This window comes from Canis lupus, chromosome 13, assembly GCF_048164855.1.
Source record: "Canis lupus baileyi chromosome 13, mCanLup2.hap1, whole genome shotgun sequence".
NCBI lineage: Eukaryota > Metazoa > Chordata > Mammalia > Carnivora > Canidae > Canis > Canis lupus.
Genome location: NC_132850.1, coordinates 33,801,223 through 33,826,911, shown reverse-complemented (window position 1 = coordinate 33,826,911; position 25,689 = coordinate 33,801,223). Strand labels below are relative to the sequence as shown.

Genomic DNA, 25,689 nt, shown 5'->3' with positions numbered 1-25,689 from the left:
TGTCGCCAAAGATAGGACAATTAGAGCATCAATAAAATAATCACTGCAGTGACTTAAAACACATCTATTATGCTTAATCCTACGGAGATTCTAAAACATACACACACAGAGCAAAAAAAATCCCCCCAAACCCCAAAACCATTGGTTGTCTTTGGAGGACATTAGGTAACCAACTCAAAAATTTGAAAGCTAATAAATGAAGAGAAAGAATCAAACATTTATCCTGTCTTTTCTGTACATACCATACCACGGGGTAACCAATGGGAAAATAGTTTCTGATTCGAATCAGCAAAATGAAAATGAAACTATTAGACAATTGGAAAACGTGAGTACTGATTTGGTTAGTTAGTATTATACTTACTGTTAATTATATTTATTATGATAATGAATTGTCATTATGTTTATGACAAAGTTTTTATTCCGAAAATACATAGTATATATTTCACATATATGCATATCTAATAATATATTATGTATAATATATACATTATATAGTTACAGATGAAATGTTGTGATGTTTCAGTTTGGTTATGAAATAATCCACTGGGTATGAGGCCAAAGAGAATTGGATGTGGGTTTAAATAAGATTGATCACGAGTTGAAAATTGTTGAAGCTTCTTACATGGGGCTTTATCTTATAAGTCTTTTTGCTTTTGCATATATTTGAGATTTTCCACATGAAGATTTTACACAAAATCAATTGCTTTGCTCATCTCTTTTCTCCTGTAACCTGATTATTCTGCGTCCGATGTGGTTTTAGGCTCACAAGGCGAGTACTCAAGGAATGTTTGGTCAGAATCGTGCTGCTCTTGGTGAAGGTGTGTTCCTCTAGCGTCGTTCAAAATTCTCATTCCAGATAAAACTTGGACAATTACAGAAACAAATTCTAGGCCAGTTAGTGGGTAATTGCTTTCAGTCATAAGTTTTCAGACATAAACATTTGACATTCTACAAGTGGTCTTAGAGTGAAAGATATTGGTTCTCTTATCTAGAAGAAATATTTCCTTAAACCACAAGAAAACAGTTTTAGTTTTTCCAACTCAATTGCTCATGAAACATTGACATGATGTGGTCTCATGACTGATTAAATCCTCAACTGTAGGAAGACTCATCGCTAATTACTTTACCATATATTAGTGTATTTATATTAGTGTATTGATATTTTTTCCTTTCAGTTTATTTTTTTTCCCCTGAAACATTAATTCAGATCTCTGGCCTTCTGGATTGATCCCTTAATTGGCTACCCACTCTCCCCACTTCTGTTCTATTTTCCATTTCTATTATTTTTATTTATTTATTTATTTTAAGGATTTTATTTATTTCTGAGAGACACACAGAGGGAGGCAGAGATACAGGCAGAGGGAGAAGCAGGCTCCATGCAGGGAGCCTGATGTGGGACTGCATCCCGGGACTCCAGGATCACACCCTGAAACAAAGGCAAACTCTCAACCACTGAGACACCCAGGCATCCCCATCTCTATTATTTTGATCTAATTTCTACTTTATGTTTCTGACCTTTCTATTTACTTACATTTTTTCTGCTCATGAAGAAAGAATCCTCTTATATTTGCTGTTTCTTTAAAAAAATACCATCCTATTCTTGTTTCATTCATAACTACAAAAATCTTTTTATATTTATTTGAAAGTATAACTTTTTTGAAGTTTTCTTCTGCTCCCTGAATTCTCTGTTTCCTCCAAGTTCTTTTTATTATCATTATTTTGTCTTTGCTATTCCCTTTGGGGTATTCCTCAAATATCTGGTGCCCCTTGGCTGGATATTCACATTTAAGAAAGAGGCTGTAAATAGTTGATTGAACATTCTATGCAAGAGGTTGGGTCTTATTGACTGCCGGGCTTCCTGATAACTTAGAGTAGAACCAACAATTTACTGGGAGATTCCAAGGGTTAATACACACACACACACACACACACACACACACACATATGTGCTGTGCGTGTATATACATATGCTGTATTTATATATAATTGGTTTTATCCATGTATATATTATTTATATACTTATTTGTTTAACATAATATAACTGCTAATCAGCTCATCTACCATTGTTATGCTGTTTCAAAAATAATTTTTGATTTTTTTCTTCCTTCCTTTGGTCTTGTCCTTTGTTTTTGTTTGTTTTAGATCTGCTTATCCTTGTTGTTGTTGTTGTTGTTGTTATTGTTTAGCATAATCTAACCTGAAGGTAAAAGTCTATCTTTTTTTAGTCAGCTACAGATAAAAACCATCAATAAAATCTTAACTCCGATATTTATTTACTATGTATACTCTACCAAGTGGCAAAGAATGCATTTCCAGTATAGACACCCCACTGGTACTAAGGTCATCTGTAAAGACTTTGATATGAAAAAGAGCCAGAAACTTACAATGGAAGCAGTGTTGTCCCAAACAGTTTTCTTTTAAGTGTACTTGTCTTGAAAACACTCTGTATGTTCCTTCAGGGAAATGGATGCTTTCTCTTCCCACATTTCAAATTGGTAATCATCTCTATGTTCTGCTCTAGAACTACATTTAAGAAAAAAACATTTTTTTGTTTCATATTTGGATCAAGGCAAAGAATAATGAGTACTCTATGAGGAAGTTATTGTTTTTTATTTAAAAAATATGATTTCTAAACATACATGTCTGTATATTTTAGAGTAAAGTGTTCTCATTTATTGGTGCCAATTATTGCTTTCATCATGGAATTCCATTTTTGAAATTATAGTGCCAAATCTTAGAATGAAAGCTGATTCATATAATTTCATTTTAGGCATTTTTAGCATCAGAGTTGAGGTTGGGGTATCATTGTATTATATGTAATATATGTATGTTATAAAGTGGCTGACTTAAATTAATGCAATGCTTTTCCAACTCATCTCTAACACGTTCACAATTCCAATATTATCATTCATGTAAATTCAGGAAAATTGATCAGTATATAAACAAGAGCAGTCTGTTGAAAAAGAAAAGAAAAGAAAAAGATTTATTTAATGCTTTTCACAACTCAAAGTCTGTACTTTGAGAGTATGGTTGTACCAGCCTCTCAAGATATATCAGATTTCTGGACTCTCAGGCCATTTTTCTCTTAATGCATATGATTTGTGTATTATGGCCCATGTGTGATTCATATGTACTTTTAGATTTTACCTGGACTCTCTTTTGCTATGTGGATTATATTTTTGCCAAATCTCTCTGTCCCTGGGACATGTGTTGTCTTATTTAGATTTGGGGGCAAATAATAAAAATGAGAACCAAAAGGAACTGGGTATTTTGCTTTTGCAAAGGACTAATCAGCTAATTTCTTCCAGATTTTTCATTGTTTACATGAGAAAACTTAGACCTAGAAAAACAAGTGCCTGGTTAAATTTTCACAACTGGCTAGCACTAATGAGAAGGGATGTACAGTGGTAGGTGGAGTAGGTTTTCTGGCATCTCATTCCTGTCCTTGTTTCAAGCCAGATGATTCAAGTTAAGATGATGCCAAATTTCAGATCTAAAAGTGTTTTTAGTTCTACAATGTAGATAATACATATCAAATTTGTGCCTTGCTTTTGAAGAAATTTACTCTTAAAATTTATGTCCTTGCATTGTCTTTTTTTTTTAGTCACCTGAGGTTATGCTATTTGAGTCAACGAACTACAATAAGTTGCTAAGGTAGATTCTGAATAACACACTATGGAATGTGACATGAATGTCACCTTGGAAAAAAGTGTTTCTTGCCAGAGACTAAGTATAATAATATAATATTTATTTTGAGTCCTTGAAAGAGTTCCGGTCTGTTCAGCTTAGGCTTTTATGTTGAAATGCTAAACGGTTTTCTGTATAAAATCAAACAAACCCACAAGTAGACAGCAAAGCATCTAGAGTAATCGACCGGGCTTTGTCTAAAAGCCTCTTTTAGGGGCAGAGTGAACAATGAATGCACATTTTTTCTGTTTGCTATGTAACACTAGTAGTGGAAAGCCAGGTTACTATTTAGTTGATAGCTTTTGCCTTAAGCTCATCCTTTTATTGGTGTGTGTGTGTGTGTGTGTGAGAGAGAGAAAGAGAGAGAGAGAGAGAGAGGGAGGTGGAGAGAGAGAGAGTGAAGGAGAGAGAGATAATTTTTAAAAACAAATGATGACCTCTCTTTGGTAATTAGCACCCTTACACAAAAAGTAAAGGGCTTATTGCATCTTGGTTTGGGGTCAAGAACACTGAATGAGGAAAGCCAAATTTCACTTCCAGCTCTGATGTGCCTCTGTGTGTGATGTTGAGCAAGTTACTTGCTTTCTCTGGGTTTTGATTTCTTCATCTGTGAAATGAGGGAGAATAAAATTTAACTTCAAACCACCCGACTTGAAAGTTTCATAGTTCTCTGAAATAAAATGAGTAGTGTGGGCTTACTTCACTGATCCTCACAAAGCAAATAGATGATACAACATAGGCATAAGTGTCCAAATGCTTTGCTGTATCACTTCCTTCTTGGAAAGAAATGCATGAGAAAGTTGCCTGCCTTAGAAGACATTGCCTATATTTAGAATTTTTTTTCTTCATTATCCTAGCAGGCTTTATTTTTTGGAACTTATTGGCAATGTTGTGTTTAGTATAGACAACATTTCAATTAGACTTCTTTACTAAAATGTCTTCATTATATAATCAGAAAATAATTTATTGTGTCTCATGGGAATGTTAGGGTTTATACTCACCTGTATTTTCTGTGATTATTTGATTATCTGTTTTCACACCAGAGTATACATAGAATCCATGAGGGCAGAGATCATTACCAAACGTTTGGTTCACAATTTAATTCTAGATTTTTGTGTAGTGCCTGGCACCTAGTATCTAATCTATGGAGGAAGAGATATGTTTGAGTGGTGTGGCCAGGATGGTTCTGCCTCAGATGCCATATATCATCTTAGACTCATCCATAGAAGCTTCCATAAAGAAAACATGAGACTCATATATACTCTTTCTGAGTTCCCTGGGTTATAACACTGATAGAGATGCATTTTTTTAGTTATTGGTTTCCTTTTTTTGGAAAGTAGACATGATGTTGATCTGACTTGATAAACCTCCTACAGCCACCAAGTGTTAGAAAGTATTTGGATGCTATCTATTTTTTTCTGTTTGTTGTCTGTACAGAAAGGCTGTTTGCAAACCAAGTTTAAGTAGCTCATTGATTATGCCTCCCCCCCTACTTCCATGCAAAATTTTATGACTCTTCATATAGAGCCATAACTTGAGTTTGCTAAAATACTTGGCTAAGCATTTTGTCTCACCATCTTCTGCAAGGGTGGTGTGATTCACTCTAGCAAGCTGGAGCAAGGATGAAACCAATTGGCTTCATTCTGATTCTGGGTGCTGGATGCGCCCACTGAGGACAGGAGGCACCCCAGCCTGCCAATTCTGGGCGCTGGATGCACCTACTGGGGACAGGAGGCACCCTGGCCTGCCAATTCTGGGTGCTGAATGCACCTACTGAGGACAGGAGGTGCCTCAGCCTGCCGGTTCTGGATGCTGGATTCTGGATGCACCTACTGAGGACAGGAGGCACCCTGGCCTGCCAATTCTGGATGCTGGATAAACCTACTGAGGACCCTTGTGGCAAGAGGAGCTGGTGGGCAGAGCCTCAGTCTCTACGTGCTTGTCACATCTCAGCAATGTCACAGCTCCGTTAGGTCAGAGATTTGGATCATTTTTATAATTTTCCTTCATCAATCATACCTATAACAGTTGGAGCCTGGATGCTTTACAAAAAGCAACACCAATAATACTTGTTTGAAGAATCATGCCAAGATTACAGTTACGTAGGGTTAAAAGAAAAATTGTCTCAATTCCCCTTCCTTTCTTTCTTTGTAAATTCTCCTTCCCTCTCTCCCTCCTCCCTTCCTTCTTCCCTTTCTTCCTTCTGTTTCAGAGAGGTCAAAGGCTATAGCGAAAGAGCTTGGATTTTGGAATTCGGCAGTATTACTTAGCATCTCGGCTTTACCATTTCCTGTTAAGTCAGTGTAACTTCTCTGAGGCTCCATCCTCTCAGGTGTTATTACTTACATCATGAGGTTGTAGTGAGACTTAAGTTATATAATAACTTCAGCTACTATTTATGAAACATCAAATACGTGCATTATCTAATTTAACATCGCAGTAATGTTGCAAGCAAAAATATTTGGTACATGGTGGGCGACTAATAAATAATGAGCTAGGGGAAGTATTGGATGCTCCATAACACGTTTTTGGAGTAAGTGCTTATTTATTTGATTCGCAGGTGTCATTATCCATATCATTATCCCCTACAGCCCCTGGTACCAAAGTGAAACTGGCTATTCATTCATTCAAAAGGTGTTCTTTGAGTATCTGCTATGGTTGAGGGGGAAATGGGGAGCAAAGAATAAGGCAGTTCCTAACTTCAAAGGGGTTATAATTAGTAGAGGCTATAGATGACTAAAAAGACAATTATAACTAAGTGGGATGAGCCCATTGACAGCAGGGAAATGCAGAGTGGGTGTTTAGGAGGGACCCCCAAATTCCAATTTAGGGGTTCAGGAGGGTTCCTTGGAAGAAATTACATCTATGCTGAGACCCAAGGGGGAAATTAAATGTGGATTAGAGGTTGGAGTATCTGTAAAGGCACTGAGAGGAGAGGAGATTGATGTGTTTGGAAAACTGAGAGCAGATCATTCTGGAATGTGAAGGGATCACGGTGAGAGGAGGCTGGGGTGAGCAGGGCTGCTAGTCATGGAAGGGCACGATGCCCATCCTGCAGAGACTGTCTGATCTCTCAGGCTGTCTTTCAGCTGTGACTGGGTTCTCGTTCCCCTCCTCCTCAGCTCGGCTGTGTGGTAATATTGCTAAACCCTCATCCTTGTGTCATCATTGAAGCTGAGTTCTTAGTCCTGAGAAAGAAAGGCTTATCTTACTAGTACCAAGGTAGGACATTCTTGGCCAGTTGGCTATGTCTAAATATCACCCCTGCCCTAATCTGAGGGGTACTGGGCTATGGGGCAACGAGGCTCTTATCAAGGGTCTCTTCTGGTCAGCATTTTGCAGTCCAGGGCACTTTTAGCAAGCCTGAGAATCTGAGGCCAAGCTGACAGAGAGTCAACTCTCTTTCCACTGGGCTTCCCTGAATCTAAAGGCCTTCTGGAAGACCTGAGCAAGCCAGACTCTGTGGCATGGTAACCTAATTACCATTTCACTTTTCCTGGGAGCTAAGAGATAAACGATATGTGGATCTGTAAGCTAGATGGACGATGGATTCATTTATTGACCCACAGATTGTTTACCTTTGAGTTGGGGCCACAGAAAGTGCTATCCCAGGAGCCAGGCCTGCCACAGAGCTGAGAGAAGTCTGAGGTGTGCTCAGGGCACACGGGAAAGCAGACAGCCAGTTCTCAAGCTTCACCTTTCCTTCGTAGGACCAGTCAGATGCACCTTAACTCTGAGTAAGTCAACCATACACTTCATTGTCCAATTCTGGCCCTTTTGAAAGTGAAAGAGGCTGCTAGTAACTACAGTCCTGGGACAGCCGGTATAGGCTGGGATGTTTCAGGAAAAAGCCAGACGTAGGGTTTGCTACAGAGGGAGCTCTCTCTGTTCGTCTGATGACAGCTCCCTAGTTCATGGTGTCGGGGCCTAGGTGGAGAACCCAGAGCCAGGTCATTTCTGGGTCTTTTTATGGTATTACTTTTCCTGTTGCCCAAAGCAATTTTTGAAACATTTCCCACTTTATGAGATCCTCATGTTCCTGAAAAGTCATTTTAATACAAGACGGTTGATTTCTATTCAAAACAAAGAAATGGGGGTAGTAAAAAATGGAAAACCAAAGAGAAGATAATCCTGAAAGCAAAACTGCAGCTGTATCTTCTGCTCTTTTATAATCCTTTATCAATTAGAATGGGGAAGTAGAGACATCATTCTCTCTAAAGTGGTGGCCCATAGTTATTAGTTTTGACGATATCAGGCTAGATGGGTAGGGATAGTTATTTGAGTTATTATTGTTTGTCCAGAGAGGTGACAAGAGAGAAAATATCTCACATACAACTAACAGGAGGCACCTTCTTTATTTATGCACTGTTTTCTTGTAAACATGTTTCTTGGCAAAATCATAAGGAAAATGTCAGTGCGTTATGAAGCCGACAGTACCTCAATTTTCTCCACTTCAGATTAAGCAGGTCGTGGGAGAATTTGGTGACCAAGCATGACTTTCATTTTTAATTTCTTCCTCCATTATAATGAATGATATTAAAAACTATGACTTTTAGCTCTTTCTCCTGAAGCAGAAGTTCTTGACCCAGAGAGATTTTGCCTTTCAGAGGATATTTAGCAATGTTTGGATGTATTTTTGCTGGTCACTACCAGGGGTGGGGTGTTCTTGGCTTCTCCTGCTTAGAGGCGAGAATGCGGCTAAACATCCTACAAAACACAGCACAGCCTCCGTTCTCAAACAAATCAAATCCAAATATCAATAGTGTCAAAGTTGAGAAGCTGTCCCTCAGCATCGTAATCATCCATTCATCTCCTCACTCAACAATTATTTATTGAGCACTTACTATGTGCTCGTCACCGTACTACTGAGGGTATGATATTGAACAAACTAGGAAAGATCCCCATTCTTCTCTAGTTTGTGTTTCAATAGGAGGGATGGATCACAGACAAGAGACACAGAGAGTTACAAACATGATGGAGAAAAATAAATCTGGGAAGAGGATAGGCAATGTCAGTAGGGAGCAGTGAGACCGAACCCTTGCCTCACTTGTGGAGGCATACAATATATAATATAATTATATTATATAGGTATATAATCATGATATATTTGTCATGATTATGGTTGAGTAACTGGGTCTATAAAGGGAAGTGGTGTCCAGGGAGGACACTGCTTCTAAGAGATACAGCTGGGATTTGACATTGGATATGTCTGATACTTTAAGGAGAAATGTCCACTCGTGCTATGCTCTCTATCATCACCAGAAACTAGGGTTGTCCTTGTTTCATTTTGATGGAATTCCCCTTTCTCTAACTTGCTGATAACCACCTCCTGCCCTGCCCATTCACTTTTAGCATCTATATTTCTGTTAGTTAGAACATTCCCTGATTACACCCTTTGCTCAGACTTGTTATCCTCATTACTTAAACACAATCCAAGCAAGCTGCCCGCTATCGAAGAAATAAAGTGAACGGAGTCTCTTCCTTTATTCTACATGCCCCTTTCCCTAGCCTCTCCCTCTCCTCCTTTCATAGCTAAACTTCTTAAAAAGGTGCTCCATTCATGCTGTCTCTCTTTACACTCCTCCAGTTTACTTATAATAGGGCCTCCCTACCTTTCTCCACGCAAACTGGTTTTCAAGGTCCACCAATGACTCCATAATCTTCATTTTTATAGACTTTTTCTCTTTGACCTTTCTTATGTGGCCTCCTCCCAACATTTGGTGCTCATGGCCTTCCTTTTCCTGTGTTTGGCATACTTCTCTTGACTTCTGTTTGTTGGCTCAGGATTCCCTTCTTCTTCCTCTTTGATTATTCCTTCTAAGTAGCCTTCCTGGGTTTCTCTTCTCTTCATCGCTTTATAAATTGGTGTCCTTCAGGATCTTGTCCTTAATTATTTTTTCCTTTTAACCATGGCTTCTACGGATTTGTCATGTAGAGTAGTCCCAAAGGTATATAACATACTCTGCAATATGCTGAGATATGAATGTGATTTAAATATGGTGAGGGGCTCTTGGGTGGCTCAATAATAAGGCTTAAGCATCTGCCTTCGGCTCAGGTCATGATCCCAGGATTCTCAGATCGAGCCCCATATCAGGCTCCCTGCTCAGCAAGGAGTCTGCTTCTCCCTCTCCCTCCACACTCCTGCTCGTACTCTCTCTCTCTCTCTCTCAATTTCTCTGTCTCTCTTGCTCACCTTCTCTCAAATAAATAAATAAAACCAATAAATAAATAAATAAATAAATAAATAAATAAATAAATAAATAAATATGGTGAGAGTATGATTGGAAGAGTGAGGGCTATCTCTAATTAGTGATCCTGGCCAGCCACCCAGAATCCACATTGCTGCACTCAGCTGAATGAGTTTTACAATATGGACTACTCCCCCACCCCAACACCTTGATGACTACAGGAGGTCCCTGATTGGTCTCTCTGTTCTTAGTTTTAGCTCCATCCTTTACTCTCACCATATTCATCTTTCCAAAGGCAAATCTGATCAGGATCTAGTGTCTACTCACTGTATCAGTCCACTTGGGCTACTATTACAAAATAACACAGACTGGCTGGCTTAAAACAGCAGAAATTTACTACTTCCCTCAGTCCTAAAGTCCAAGATCAAGGCACCAATGTGATTGGGTGGCATCCTCTTTCTGGTTCATAGATGTCTGGTTGTCTTCTTGCTGTGTCCTCACATGGTGGAAGGAGTGAGGGACCTCTCTGGAGTCTTTTTTATTAGGGCACTAAGGACCTGATCACCTCCCCAGTTCCTCACTTTCAGATACCATCATAATGGAGATTAGGTTTTAACATATGAACCTGGAGACATAAACATCCAGTCTGCAAGACCCCTTCATTTCCACCCCATAATTCATCTCCAGGCATGTTTTTTGTGCTGCTACACAGCTGTCCCATTGGCTTGGAATGCCTTCCCTCCTACTCTGACTCCACAGTGCTGATGTTGGGAAGTCCTACTTTCCGCACAGCTCACCTAAGTACCCCTTCCCAGCTTTCTGCAGAGAGTACTTTCTTATATATGCCCCAATTTCCTCCACTTCCAGTTAGATTGTGGATTCCTTTAGGGTTGGGAGAAGAAAATTCAACAGCAAAGTTCCTGTTCTCAAGCAAGCTATTGTACTTATGATCTATCGGTATCTCATTGTAAAGTTTCCCTACTCTGTCCATTACAGATTATTGAATTTCTGTTGCTAATTTGCTGTGTGATCCTGTGTATTTCACTCAACTCCTCTGAGCTGTTATTTTATCAACTTAAATTCTGTCCAATAATGTTCTTATTATAACTCAAAGAAATGTATCAAATTCTCTGAGATCTCCAGGGGGAATGATGTCATAAACCAAAGATGAAATAAATTATCATTCATTAAAACAATATTTTTGTTATCAAACATTTTATTCAAACCTCAACAAGGTGAAACTATTTCCAAGGAAAAATAACTCCTCCTTATATATCTTTAAAGCTTGACACCACTTAGGGGCACCTGGGTGGATCAGTGGTTTGACATCTGCCTTTGGTTTAGGTAGTGATCCCCGAATCCTGGGATTGAATCCCGCATCAGGCTCCTCCTCACAGGAAGCCTGCTTCTCCATCTGCTTGTGTCTCTGCCTCTGGGTCTCTCATGAATAAATAAACAAAATCTTTAAAAAAAATTAAAGCTTGACAGGACATAATATAACAAAGCTTTATCATTTATTTTTTTTTCTTATGCACAACATCATTTGTCCCCTCACCATTTCTCCTTGCATTTTTGAAAAATTTAAGATTCATCCTTGCTATTTTGTAGAGCTCTTCCCGACCTCCACCCCCACCCCCAAGTGAAAGTTTCATGTCAGAGAAATGAGGAGATAAAAATTTACAATTATAAGTCCTTGATCATGATCCAAACTTTTCTCATGCCATCAGCAGCACTTACTGTTCTAACCTGGGGAGAAGTGAAGCATTGAAGAAGGAGAGATTAGAGGAAAAGAAGTGTAGATATGAATGCCAGGTACCTTTATTCATTTTATTACTCCAAGTTTTAGAATTAAAATCATCTTTGAAAAATCACATCTTGGTGATATGAGTGAACATGAGTCCATGAATAATTGTAAGAGAAAATAATACAAGAGGAAAATTTCCCTCTCAACACTTTTGTATCCCATTGACACTTCCATGGAATATCTCCATGCAGGGGAAACCGATGTTTAGATATTAAGGATGAGGTGAATATGGAGAGAGAAAACTAGAATTTATTGATTATAATCCTTGTGCTATGTGTTTACACAATTTCATGTAAACTTTCCCATAACTCTGTTTAGTATATTTACCTACTTTTGAGATAAACAGACTGGAACTCACCATACAGTTAGCAGTATGTAGAGCCAAAGCGGAAACCTAGGATTTTCTAACTCGAACACCATATCACACTGATGCCCTGTTATATAGAAAATAAACGTCCTGGCTTCAAGCAGTTTATAATCCAGAAAATAAATGCAAATGCCTCTGTAAAAAGCAGAATTGATAGAAAACATATGTGTCCTATTTTAAGTACTATAAAAATAACTCCATGATTATGAAGTTTCAGCCTCCTCACTAATAGAGCACCTACTTTTGAGTTGTTTTTTTTTTTTTTTTTTTTTTTTTTCCTTTACAGTAATGCAGCAACATAGAGATACTATTTGTGGACATTTTTTTAATTATTTTTTTATTTCAACAGATGATGTAACATGTCACACAGATTTTGAAGTCCTCCACATTTAATGCCTTCACTTGCTATGTGATTTTGGCAAGATATTTAATCTCAGTTAGACTCAGTTTCTGCTTATTAAATTGGAAGATGGTACCTATTTCATAGAGTTGCTATAAATATCAAGAGATGCTTGATTCATGAGTAATTCTCAGAAATGATGGTTGTGATGATTTGTGGCAGCCAATATTGTTGGTTTGTGGATTTTTGTTGTTGCTGTCTTTTTGTGTGTGTGTGTGTGTGTGTGTGTGAGAGAGAGAGAGAGAGAGAGAGAGAGAGAGAGAGAGCGAGAGAGCAAGAAAGAGAGAGCAGGAGCATGGTCAGGAGGAGGGAGCCTGCAAGGGGGAGGAGCAGAAGGAGAAGGAGAAGCAGGTTCCCCGATAAGCAGGGAGCCCAACCTGGGGCTCTAGCCCAGGATTCAGAGATCATGACCTGAGCCAAAGGCAGACGCCTAACTGACTGAGCTACCCAGGAGCCCTGGGCTTGTGTTTTGATACATTTTGATGCATTCTGGAGTTCTTTGGTGGTAGGTGGGGCCAAGATCCCACATGGAGCCTCTGGACAGTGCTGGTCAACTGATATGTGCTTCAAAGTGCTAAGTATCAGGCAGGCAGAGGGGAGATGCTAGGGTCAGGGAGATCCTGGAAAGAAGGAATCAAGGGTTTTGCTAAAAGAACTCTTAGCTCTGGGAAACAAACTGAGGGTTGCTGAAGGGGAGGTGAGTGGGGGGATGGGGTAACTGAGTGACAGGCATTAAGAAGGGCATGTGACGTGATGAGCACTGGGTGTTATACTATATGTTGGCAAGTTGAACTTAAATAAAGAAAAAAAACACATTTAAAAAAAATACTTTTCAAAGTCCAGTCAAGGAAATGGCAAGGATATATAGGAAGAAAGAAGGTAAGAATGGGATAGGGAATGAATGTCTGTTTCTCCCAATTGAAAATCACCAAGAAGACCCTTCTTGGACGAATGGTCACAAAATTTTCCTCTTAATAAGGAATTCTTTTTTGAAGGATTAACCTTACAAAACACAAAACCACAAAGTGATGGCACATGTTTTCCTCCCCCTTATTTCATCCTTTAATGTAATACATTTAAAAAAGAAGTTGTTTCCCATAAACCTGATTAACTCTGAAGAGAGTCATAATCCATCTAAACCAATCCAAATGAAGGTAAAAGGAATAATCAGGCTCCCATTATGCAAAATGGTGCTCAGTTAATTTATTGCACTGCACTGAATAATAAGCTGTTAGGCTCCACATTACTTTCTTCACGTTAGATCAAATAGCTTATTGCTGCTGGAGCTTATTTCATATTGCATAAAATTTGGATATATTACAATAGACTAGATATTAGTCCATTATAAGAGACAGACTTAAGTACTTCATTTATAGGATCTCTCCATTTGGAAAATGGCAAGGGAGAAGAAGAAATGCAAACAAGGTAATGGACAGAGGGGGATTTATGTGCATTGCCCACCAACCAGCTCTGCTGTGGGTGGCTGCTGGTTACAGCATGGGTGTCTTGGAGAAATGTAGCATTTCCAGGGGAAGAAAATCCAAAGAGAGTTTATGTTCCTTTTCAGGGAAGTGTTGACATTTTAATTACTTTCTGTTTTCTTTGGAGCTACATTTAAGAATTGGAAGCAAGTTAAAAAATAAGAATTGGCTTTATTAGAAATCAGATGAATTGACATGCAGCCATGAGCTGGAGAAAGTCCAGATTCAACTCTTGACTAACTCAAGTCTCCAGCAGGATCCAGAGAGCCAAAAAAACCCCCAGCCATTGGACAGCTAACCAGAAGAATTCCTACTCAGGTCTTATCGTCTCTGAGAGCAGACCGTGCCTCTGCACAATCTAATCTTTTCCGGCCACGGGGCCCCTGTGCTTCACTTTGGTGGTTTGTTTTTTTTTGTTTTTTTTCCTTTAAACTTAGGTCTCATAGGGGTTTGTGAGGATAAGTAGAACAAGGATGCAAAGTAAAAAGAGAATGATCATGGAGAGTTGGAATGAGTTGGGGATGTTGGTGGGTTGAAAATGATTGAGTTTTGAAGATAATCTGACACTTTTGGTATTTCATAGAAGAAAACCGCCTGAGGAAGTAAGGGTGGGACCAGAGTCAACAGCTTAGGGAGATGTGATATATTCGCACCCTCTCTCCTTGCACCAGGAGCTGCCTCAAGTTGAATAAATATTTAGCAAACCCAGGGTACCTACATGTGTTCCAGGATCAGCAGATTTAAAAATAGTAACTTGGTACAAGAGTGAAAAAAAAAAAAAAAAACACAAAATACACAACTCCAACCAGCATGTTTGTGGTGCCCTAAAGGGTGGCGCCTGAGGACAGAAGCTCTCTGTGTCCCTTCCTCACCCTCCCCAGACCAATCAATTCAGGAATAAATGGATCAAACCAAGTTCCTAAAAAATGATCTAATATCTGCTGTGCACCGGGCGCTTTAAATACACTATTTGAATTTACAAAAAAGCCTATAAGGAGATATTACCTCTACTACAGATACTGTTATTTCTGTTTCACAAATGAAAACTGAAGCTTGAGCGGGTTCAGCAAATTCATAAGCTATACAAACTTTTACTATAAAACATTTCAAATATATGCATGAGAAGATCAAATGGCATAATGAACCTCTAGGTTTATTTTATTTCACCCACTCAGGGTCAGTCTTTTTTGTCAACATCTACTGCACCCCCATTATCTTGAAGCAAATCCCAGACATCATGTCCTCTCCTCTGTATATCTTTCAGTATGTGTCTCTAAGTGATAGGGATTCTTTAAAACAAAATAACCATGATACCTTTATCACTCACACCCTGAAAACATTAACAAGAATTCCTAATAGCAAGAAATACACGATGTTCACTGATCCCCAAAAGTCTTGTAATATAATTTTTTGAAGTGTGTTTGAATCTAGATCCAAACACGATCCACACACTATGATTGCTTGATGAATCTCTCACGCCTCTTTAAATCTGTAGTTTCCCTCTTCTCTAATTTTTTTCTTGGACTTTTTGGTTGAACAAATGTGTTTTGTTTTGTTTTTTTTCCCCTGAGGATTTCTAACAGTCTGAATTTTCTTGATTCCATTCCCTGAGGTGATCTCAAATATATTTATCATCTGGTACTTTGCACTTCAGAGCTAGAAATATTATCAGTTTCTGATTCCACATTTTTAGTAAGCCTAGGTCATAAGTAATGGCATAATTTCCATGAGTGGGGATGTACATGAGTATGTGTAACGTTATCAACTATTGAGGATTTTTTTTTGGTCTGGATTCTGTATTTTGTTAGCTATTGTAAAGTTGCCATATTCTAGTTTTATGATCTAAAAAAAATAAAATTCATTTTTAGAGCAGTTTTAAATTCACTGCAAAACCGAGTGGAAAGTACACAGAGTTCCCAAATATCCCCACCCCTCCACCTTTAGCCTCTTCCACTATCAACATCCAGCACCATAGTACTGCATTGTTATGATGAGCTATCCTACACTGACACAGCCTTATCACTCAAAGTCCATAGTTTACATCAAGGTTCACACTTGGTGTTGAACATTCAGTGGGTTTTGACAAATACATACAGATGACTTATTTTTCATTTGCTAACCAGAATGCTTCTCTAAAGAGAGATATCCCCCTCATTACCTAGTGGGTTATATGAAGTGAAGTTCGTATAAAAAACCCAGGGTAAATGCTTTTTCTTTCCCTTTATGTACCAGTTTGCAGAATAATGAGTTGGTTCTCTCTGGTATTCTCAAAGTGAACATAAATTCCTATCTGGATTTATACTGTTAGTTTCGCTAAGAAGTCATGGATTTAAACATTAAACATTGTTGATGTGCTTCAATGTTCTATTATATTTGCACACAATATATCTAATATATATATATATATATATATATATATATATATATACACACACACACATACACACACCTATGCTAATAACTCAGTGGTAAAGTTCTAGATCAATGTCTATAAATCTACATTATTTTGCTGCCTAGATTTTAAAAAAGTAATTCTTAAAGTAGTTTAAAATTTTGTCTTAAAACACTGTTCCATCTACTGACTCTTATAAGGATTCCCCTGAGTCTTTGAGGATGATAGAAAACCTTGCTTTGTTGCTTCTAGAAAAACAGAAGCAGCTATTGAGATATAAAAGCAGGAATGAAAGAAGGAAGGAGGGTGGAGAAAAGGAGGAAGAAAAGAAAAACAGAGCGCAAATAAATGAGTATAAGAGATAAGCCAAGTAATTAATAGGCTATTGTGTAGTCTGGGAAAATCATTGCAGGGAATTTATTTCTATAGCGGCATGTGATGTTGTTGTGAAATAGTTAAGCAAAGAGGCCTTAAGATTTGGGCTGCTTGGGTCAAATCTCCAGTTCTGATACCTCCTGGTTGGGTTGGCTTCGTGCCTCAGCTTTCTCATCAATGTACCAGGGCCAAGTCAGCACAGGCCTATAAGGATAACATAAACGAACACAGAGTGCTTAGATTGCTCACAGCAAATGCTCAATAAATGCTGATTAATGTTCGTCCTCGTTATGATGGTGATGATGACAATGGTGATGATGATGACAATGATGTGTAAGTATGTGGGTGGCAAAGTAGCGAAGAGCAAGACAGATTTGCTGAGTCACTACTTGGGGCAGGTACTGAACTAGCATCTGTATTAATAATAATTACATATAGTATATATAATTTGTTACCAACTTTAGTATATTTTTAAATCCCTCATCACTATTCATTCTTTATTTTGGCACAGTAATAGGCATAGGGAAGGAATACAATCTACTCTTTTTTGTGAACTGTGGAATGCTGTTAGGTTTTGCTAACATTTGCCCAGAACTTTTACAAGACAAAAGAGGATATAGTGTTAGTGAGGGACAGAACTTCAATATTCTCTAAGTAGAGCTTAATAGGCAAATCCCAGCAAGTATGTTCAAGCACTAAAGTGGGCCGTGAGGCACTAGTGAATCACACAATTCTAGTATTGCCCATGGCGAATCAATATCAATGTTCACCGAAGTTTTGTCCCCACACAGGAAAAGAAAGAAAGAAAGAAAAGAAGAACAATTTTCGAATCACTCCTCCAACCACAGAAACGATTTTAATTACCAATTCATCTGTTGGCAGACTCTTCTGGCAGATGTACCTGCAACTTGGAAAGATAACAAATGAACTGATTCCTTACTCCAGAGTTGACACTGAGAGTGCTTGCTGAATTTGTTCTCAGAAAAGAATCCCAGGCAACAATACATCTGGCACTCTGCTCGAGGAATTTGTCATGTCGTTGACATGTTCAGCCTCCATTGTCCACACCACCCCGACAGCAGGTCCTTTATATTTCAAAGAAATTGCAGTCTGAATTAATATAATTAGAATGTAACTGCTATTCACTGCACAAACTCCTCATTTCCAGGAGTACAGATCTGATAGCGTGTCTGTGCGCAAAATCTTCCCAATGATGGCTGGAGGGGAGCGAACAGATAATACAATGACAGAATAGACACCATTTCATCAGCCTTTGTAAGCACCAACTAATGGAAATATAGGAAGAGAAGAAAACTGTCCTATCTTTGGCATGTCTTAAATAGAGGTATCATTCAAGTTTACCGGCCTGTACAGATTTTTCATAAAATATGTAGAACAGAGTGTCTGAAGCAAGAAAGAAGATGCAATAGGAAAGATGGTGTATCTTCCAAAAGACAGCTCTAGGAAGTAGAGTGGATAATTCACGGATAGAGTTACAGAATTAAAAGGTGGTTGGAGGACTTCATTTATTCTTTACTGCTTCACTGTAAAGAGCTGATGTCACTCACCAAGTAAACAACTTGGGTGCTAGATTCTTGAATTTCACTGTTTGTTATTGTTGTGTTACTACAAACACTTGATAACTGATATGGTGGAAGCCTACATTAGCATTTTTTTAAATAAGATTGATTTATATTCTCTCAAACGTGGCATCCGTACCTTGAAGGACTCATTTTAAGGGAATAATGACCTGGCATATCCATGTGTAGGCTGGTGCTCATGGTCTCTCCTCTGAAGATTATAAATGGGTATGTTGAACCCCTAACCCCCAATGTTATGGTATTTGGACACAGAATCTTTGGGAGGTAATTAGTTTTGAGGAGATTATGAGGTTGAGGTCCTATGATGGGATTAGGGTCCACCTAAGAAGGAGACATACAGAGCATGCTCTATCTTGCTCTCCTCCATGTAAGGACACAAGATGTTTCTGCCATCTGCATGCCAGAAAGAGAACACTTACCAAGAACCAATCTTGGGCTTCCCAGCCTGTAGAACTATGAAGAATAAATTACCATTGTTTAATCACCCAGGCTGTGGTATTTTGTGACAGTGGACTGACCTGACTCACAGTGGATGGGAACTTATTGGGTTCATGAGCACTGAGGAAGGATAATGGTTTCCATTTTCTTGTTTTTCTTAGAAGTGCGTATTGATCTTCACCTGAATTTCTGTGACAGAAATTGCAATAATAGAAATATGGAGAATGAGTAATATAGTATAAAATAGGGCCAAGGTTTGTGAGTGACAGATGATTTCCAGAGGAATACCAATGTCCCTTTTAATTTTAAATTAAATACATTTTATAAACAAATGCATTGTGGTAACGAGCTATGTGGCTTTTAGGTTTTCTTTCTAACCTCTGGACACATCTTTCCAATCAACATCTTAGAAAAGTCGAGAGTGATTCGTGGCCTCCAAGTTCTCCTGTGGAATATCTTCCTTGCTTCCTCTGACCTGAAGGGATTGCCTATTATTTTCCATCAGCTAACAGGTTTTCAGAAATAGGTGGGCTTCAGAATCACATATATGTATATGTGTGTGTGGTGGGGGCCATTGAAGGGGATATGCTATACCTAGATATCCCAAATACACCTAATCAGAATTGCCAGCTGGGGTGCCCAAATTGTATAAGTTGACAACCATTCCAGTGCTTCTGGTACCAAACTTGGTACCCAGAGACCAGTGTTCTTTCTCACTGATACAAATATCCAGATTTACCATTTAGGTGGATCTTTCTATAGATGATACATATGATTTTTTTTAATGGAAACATTTAATTTTATGAATGGAAATCCACTTAGGATATTTTGGGCCAGTGGTTTGTAAAGGGGCTTATCAGAACACCTGTCAGAACTTTACCCCGTTTGTGTGTGTTCCCTTTCCGCTCTTCCATAGTCACTTGTGTTTAGTTTCCCAATCTGTCTGTCTTGTTTGGGCTAGAAAAAAAAAAAAAAAAAACGTTTCACGGTACAATGCAATTTATTTGCAAACAAATACAACAGAAATTTATATTTTGAATGTGAAAAGTCCTTTATTAGAATAAATGAATGTTCCTCCCTCCAATGCATTTGTCTTATGACTTTGGATGTTTATTTTAAAAAAAAATTTTTTTTTAAATTTTTATTTATTTATTTATTAATTTTTTAAATTTTTATTTATTTATTTATTTTTTTAAATGTTTTTTTAAAATTTTTATTTATTTATGACTTCGGATGTTTAATAATAGGATTGTGTGTTATAAACACCTTTGGACATCTAAGTACATGCACAGATGGAGAATATCGAGCTTGGAGGAAAGGGTCATCTTCCCGACATGGACACTCAGTGGAGTTGGTCTCTGTTTTCTCTGTGGAATATGAAAGTCAGACTTGAGTGTGGGAGGTTTAGGGAATTCCTGTCCCAAGCCTCCTAGTTTTTAGCAGCCACTGGCTCTGACATTGTCATTTTGATTTTTAGTGGCCTTACAAGAATTCTCTGTAGGGTGCGTGGGAAGTGGTGTGAGGAGAGGGGCTTTCTATCCTTGTTTGACCAGTGGATTGTGGGATAGACTTGCCATATGGAAAACAACTTGATCTATCCAAGGGAGGTAATAGTGACTCCTAGGACCCAGCCTGTTCTATAACACCCCAGAGGGCTTTATTCCGAGGTTTCAGAATAAACTGGCAAACAGCTGCATGAGTGAGTACATAACAACTATTTATCGAAAAAAAATTTTTTTTAGTTGTGAAAGAAGTGGAAGACACCATGCAGGGGGCTGGAGGGTTGGGGTGGAGTGATATAGGAAAATAAAAGGAGAAAGTCTGAGCTAGAGTGCTAATTGTAGAATCAGAGATGTGGATTACAATCCACTTTTACTAGTTGTGTGCCCTTCATGGAGTCACTTCATGCCTCTGGGTCGGTCTTCTTATAAATTCTATGGGACTAATTCTCATACATTCTATAGGAATAATACTTGTCTCACACGGTTGTTGTAGGGATTTGCTAAAAGCATTCTGTAAGAGACTTAGTGAAATTCCGGGAATAGAGGAGTTTTTAACATCATACATAAGAGCTAAGAGCACTGTATTACATGGTGGTGGTTATTAGCACATGCTTGCCAGGAGAGCCGACTTTTGAGTCCTTTTTGACTTTAGGCAGAACTACAGATATTGGCATCCCTAGCACTATGGCTAAATAACACTTAAATTAATTTATTGAGATGTCTTAAATTACTACCATTATTGTCAGAAAATAGATTTCATTCATGTCTATTTTTTCTGACTCATGAACTGAAATTCCCTAATTCTTGCCTTAAGCTTACAAGCATTTTGTTTGTAAGAATTATTTTTTTAAGAACCCTCAGAAAAAAACTGATGTTCATAAGAAAGTAAGGAGTCTTTGCAACAATGTATCATTTTATTATTATATTTTCTCTTTCCTGGAAAACCAATGAAGAATGGCAGTTTTATATGTAAAACAGTAGTTAGCCTTTATATGGATGACATTTTCCTAAAAGCCTAGAAGTATTTCACATTTTGCAGAAAAACACCCTGTTCCCAAGTTGGATCTGATTAAAATTCTAATCTATATTACCATCTCATTACTTTCTGAAAAAGCGAATGCCACACTTAATGGGAAATGCTCAGGGTCTGTGAGCTCCGTTTCATGGGTTCCTTAGCAAGACCGTCTTAGGACCCAGGAGGTCTGGGTCACAGCCACATCCTTGTTAAAACAGTCACCTGGCATGAATGCTAGCCCTCAGTTTTCCTTCCGTTCCCCTCTCCCATCCCTACATTGTTTCAGCTGCCAGCCCCCTAATATTTTCTCTAAAGTAAGGGAAAGGAAAGGGCAAAAATGACTTTGAAAGAATAACATTTCTTTCTATGGACTTAAATAGAACACTCAACACAAAACATCCTGTGTTTTCTTTTAATTGATGGCACTCCAACCGTAGTGATGGGAGAACTTGACCAGGACTTGCTTTTCAAATAGGCATGGTTTTGATCGCAGACTATGCTATCAAAGGCAAGTTGTTGCATTATCTAAAATTACACGCTCCAGGTCTCCTTATCTTGTTGTGCCTATGTGCCCCCCTCCATTGTACTTGTTGCCTTCTAGCTTGTGTTTATTGTGTCTTTTTGTTTATTCTCTGACTCCCCTAGCCATCATGGAAGCTATGACAGCAAGCATCTTCGTCTACTTTGCTCACTGTTGGTTTCTCTGTTCTTAAAAACAGTTCCCTGGCAAAAGTTAGAACTCAGTAAATACTTGCGACATGAATGAATGGACTGGTTTTCATAAGTTTCCTTTCCCATACAATTATGGGGAAAAAAACTGGTAAAAATATCATCTCAATGTCCTTTAAGTAAGTTTATACCTAGTAGATATATTTGAGAGTATAGTTTTTTTTTTTTTTTTTTTGAGAGTATAGTTTTGTTTGGAGTTTACATGTCTTAGTTGGCAAAGCAAAGATATAAGGGTTGGATAAGAAAGAAATATCTCCTTGCTACCATCTCTCTTCTTACATTGCTTTATTTTTCTTCAAAGAGTGACTCCCTTACCCTACATGCTCTCCAACAAGATATATATTTCTTTGCTTATTGTCTACCTCCCCTTACTAGGCATAAGCTTTCTAAGGGCAGGAACTTGTGTATTTTGCTGTTATAGCCTCACTTCTTAGAATAGTGTCTGACACAGAGTAAGCACTCAATACATATTTGTTGAATAAGTGAATTTTTGGATGAATATATGTTTTATAGACTATCCATGCCTGGTCCTGATGCCTGTGAATTCCACAGCATGCTCAGACATTAGTACTTTGGTACTGCTGAGGTGGATGTTGGGTAGGAAGATGAGAAAGGCAAAAAGATGACCACCATGGCACTAATATTATACATTTGCCATGCATAGTGAAAAAGAGGTCCCATTCATTTTATATATGTGGTATAATATGAACTTAGGTTAGGGACTGTTGTTTGAATCCTGGCCCATCTACCAATTTTCAGAATAAACAGAAATAATTTCTTGATTTCTTGATGTCACATTTTCATTGTCTGTAAAATTAAAACAAGACTACCTAATCTATGGGACAGTGGAGGATAGAAAGGGCTTGACACATAATAGCTGGTCAGTAAATGTTAGCTATCTCTATCATCATCATCAGTATCATCTTCCTCCTCATCCAGAAATTGATAGACTATAGCTTGTGGGCCACATCTAGCCTGCGGCCTGCTTTTAGAAACACAATTTTACTGGAATACAGCCATGCCCATTCATTTTCTTACTGTCCTGCTTTCTTACTGGCTGCTCTCTCACTACAATAGCAGAATGAAATAGTAACAGGAGACTGTTTCCTATAACACCTAACATTTTACTCTCTGTTCCTTTGCAAGGTAAGTTTGTGTATCTTGATCTAGAATATAGTTTATCAGTAATAAAATAGCCTGGACCAGTGTGACATGGTAAGTGCAGAAAGTAAGAGGTAAGTGTCTAGGAATGTTTATAAAATTTTGATATCCTTTTGACATTTAGGGGCATGATTTTGGTTTATGCAAAAGTGTTGATTTGTGATAGATTGAAAATGAAAAACCAAAACCAAAACCAAAAACAAACCTCTGGTCCTTCCCACTGGGAAAGAATCTGGTCTTTTGTAACAGGATTTTGGTGTATTAGTAACTTAGTAAGATATACTTGGTGTGGTTTCAGATGGGAACATCTGGGGGCTCATCCAGTGGGAGTGACAAACAGGTCCTGAGATTGCAAGTGACCTGGGAAGGTTGATGGTGAGCCCATTAATAACGTCATGCAAATGGATTTTATATGCAGATGGATGGGCCAGCCACAGTTCACTTATCAGCTAATACAGTTGTAATGTGTTGTTTTGTATCTGAGAGAAGGCGGCCACCTCAGGATATTGTGTGTGTCTCATGTATGAATATAAATGAATTCCTTAAATGTATTTTAAGTTGATAATTCATCTTCTCTGAATAGTAAGCCAACAACTTTCCTGGAAATCTAGCAAAACAACAGTTCTATGACCAGCCTTATGTTTTGTTGCCTGTGTGCTTAAAAAAAAAGCAGACTGACTCTTTCCTTTTCTGTCTTAGAATCAGTTCCAAACAGTAAGGCGTGCCAGAAAAAACAGACAAACTCTCAGGAACAACAATGCCCATTATGCGTGGGGTAGGAGCTGCCAAACTTTGATTACTGGCCAGACGTTAACCCCTTTGGTGTCTTGTGGGGGAAATGCCAAGTCTGGATAGAGACACTTCCAGGATTTTGCAGTCACTCGTGGTGTGAGAACAGGCGATTTATAATGACTTGCGCAAAAAAGGCCTGTGCTGAGGAGGAAGTGCTAATTCAAGGCCACATCTCCTTATTTCATGAATTTTACCCTAAGTCACTCTGGCCAGTGGACATAGACTCCATTACCTCTGTTTGTCCCTTTGCAGGCCTGCTGGTTGTGAGAAACATGCCTCCCTTGTCTCCTGGGTTTGCAGCTGGATGTCACAAGGAGAGGGGAAAGTTTGACCCTCATGGAGGCCAACCTGGGGGTTCCTTGAGCTATGGTAAAGCTGCTAGAAAGCATTCCTGCAAACTCTTTTATGATCAATTTCTTCCTCTCTGTATATATCCTGTAGGTGGATGGGCTGTATCGCATTGTGAGGACTACAAGAAGCAGAGAGCAATGCAGCTTATAGCAGGAGGGTAAGAGCATGTGCGTGTACTATGTGCGTGCATGTTTGCATTTCATTTGTTCTTTCACTTTGCTCTTCATTTTTTTTCAAGATTTTATTTATTTATTTGAGAGTGTGTGTGTGCAAGTGTGCGCGTGCAAGTGCATGGGGGGGGAGAGGCAGAGGGAGAGAATCTCAAGCAGACTTCCCACTGAGTGTGGAGCTGGAAGCAAGGCTCGATCTCAGGACCCTGAGATTATGATCTGAGCCAAAGGCGGACACTTAACTGACTGAGCCACCCAGGCACCCCTCGACTCTTTAATAAATATTTATTGATAGTCTACCATGGTGTGGCTGAGGATACCAAGTTAGTTACAGTCATAGCAATTGCTACCATTTCTTATTTACTTCTGCATGTCAGTATTATGTCAAGCATTTTGCACATATATACTTTAATTCACTTCATCCTAAAAAAAGAAAATTTTATAAAATAGCCCCATTTTATATACTAGTAAATTGAGTTCCAGAAAACTCAAGGGCACAGGGCCAACGAATGTCAGAGCTAGGATTTACAACAGATGTGTCTGATACAAAACCCATTCCCTTACTCATTTTGCTGAATTGCTTTCCTAAAGGTGAACTAAAAAAAAAAAAAAAAAAGAAAAAAGAAAAAGAAAAAAAATATTTCCTTAATGTCTTGGAATTCACATTCTGGTTGGCAAGAGGCATGTCATTCTGAATGAAAAGGGCTGTAACACAGCTATGTACGGAATACCATGATTAACTGATTCTGCTGGAAGGCAGGAGAAGGTGGAAGAGGGTAGAAGAAGGCCCCACAGAGAAAGCAGTACTTGAGCTACACCTCTGTGGAATGGGATATTCACAGGGCAGGGCGGGTAGAAAGAGAGATAGAGGGAGAGATTCAGTTCGGTGTGCTTTGTGTAGGAAGAAACCTGGATTTATTCAGGCCACAGAGAGGTCTGGTTTATATAGTGATTCTATGATACAAGACAGAGGACTTGGCAGTGGGAAATTCTTTAAGGTTGTTCCTCCACTTACCATGTCCATGAAGACTTTTGTCTTCTTTATTCTCCATGACTTTGCCATGTCTTACTAGGAGGTGACACAGGGAGAAACTACATGCAGCCTGAATAAATTAGAGGTGATGATGACGGCTAATGGAAACAACAGGAAAAAGACAAAGCTAATCCTGTGCTTCTGCTTGTTGCAATGGTGGGACCCTTGTGGGACAACTTTTCAGGGATGAAGTTATCTACCAG

The 25,689-nt window shown here is 38.6% G+C and overlaps 1 long non-coding RNA gene across 1 annotated transcript in view; it reads left to right on the top strand.

Annotated features, from left to right (window-relative positions):
• LOC140602859 (uncharacterized) overlaps positions 1-25,689 on the top strand; it is a 109,087-nt gene that overhangs the window by 79,717 nt on the left and 3,681 nt on the right. Inside the window, exon 8 of the long non-coding RNA XR_012005792.1 lies at positions 24,374-24,440. This is a non-coding gene — a long non-coding RNA (uncharacterized lncRNA). The remainder of the gene's footprint in view (positions 1-24,373; positions 24,441-25,689) is intronic.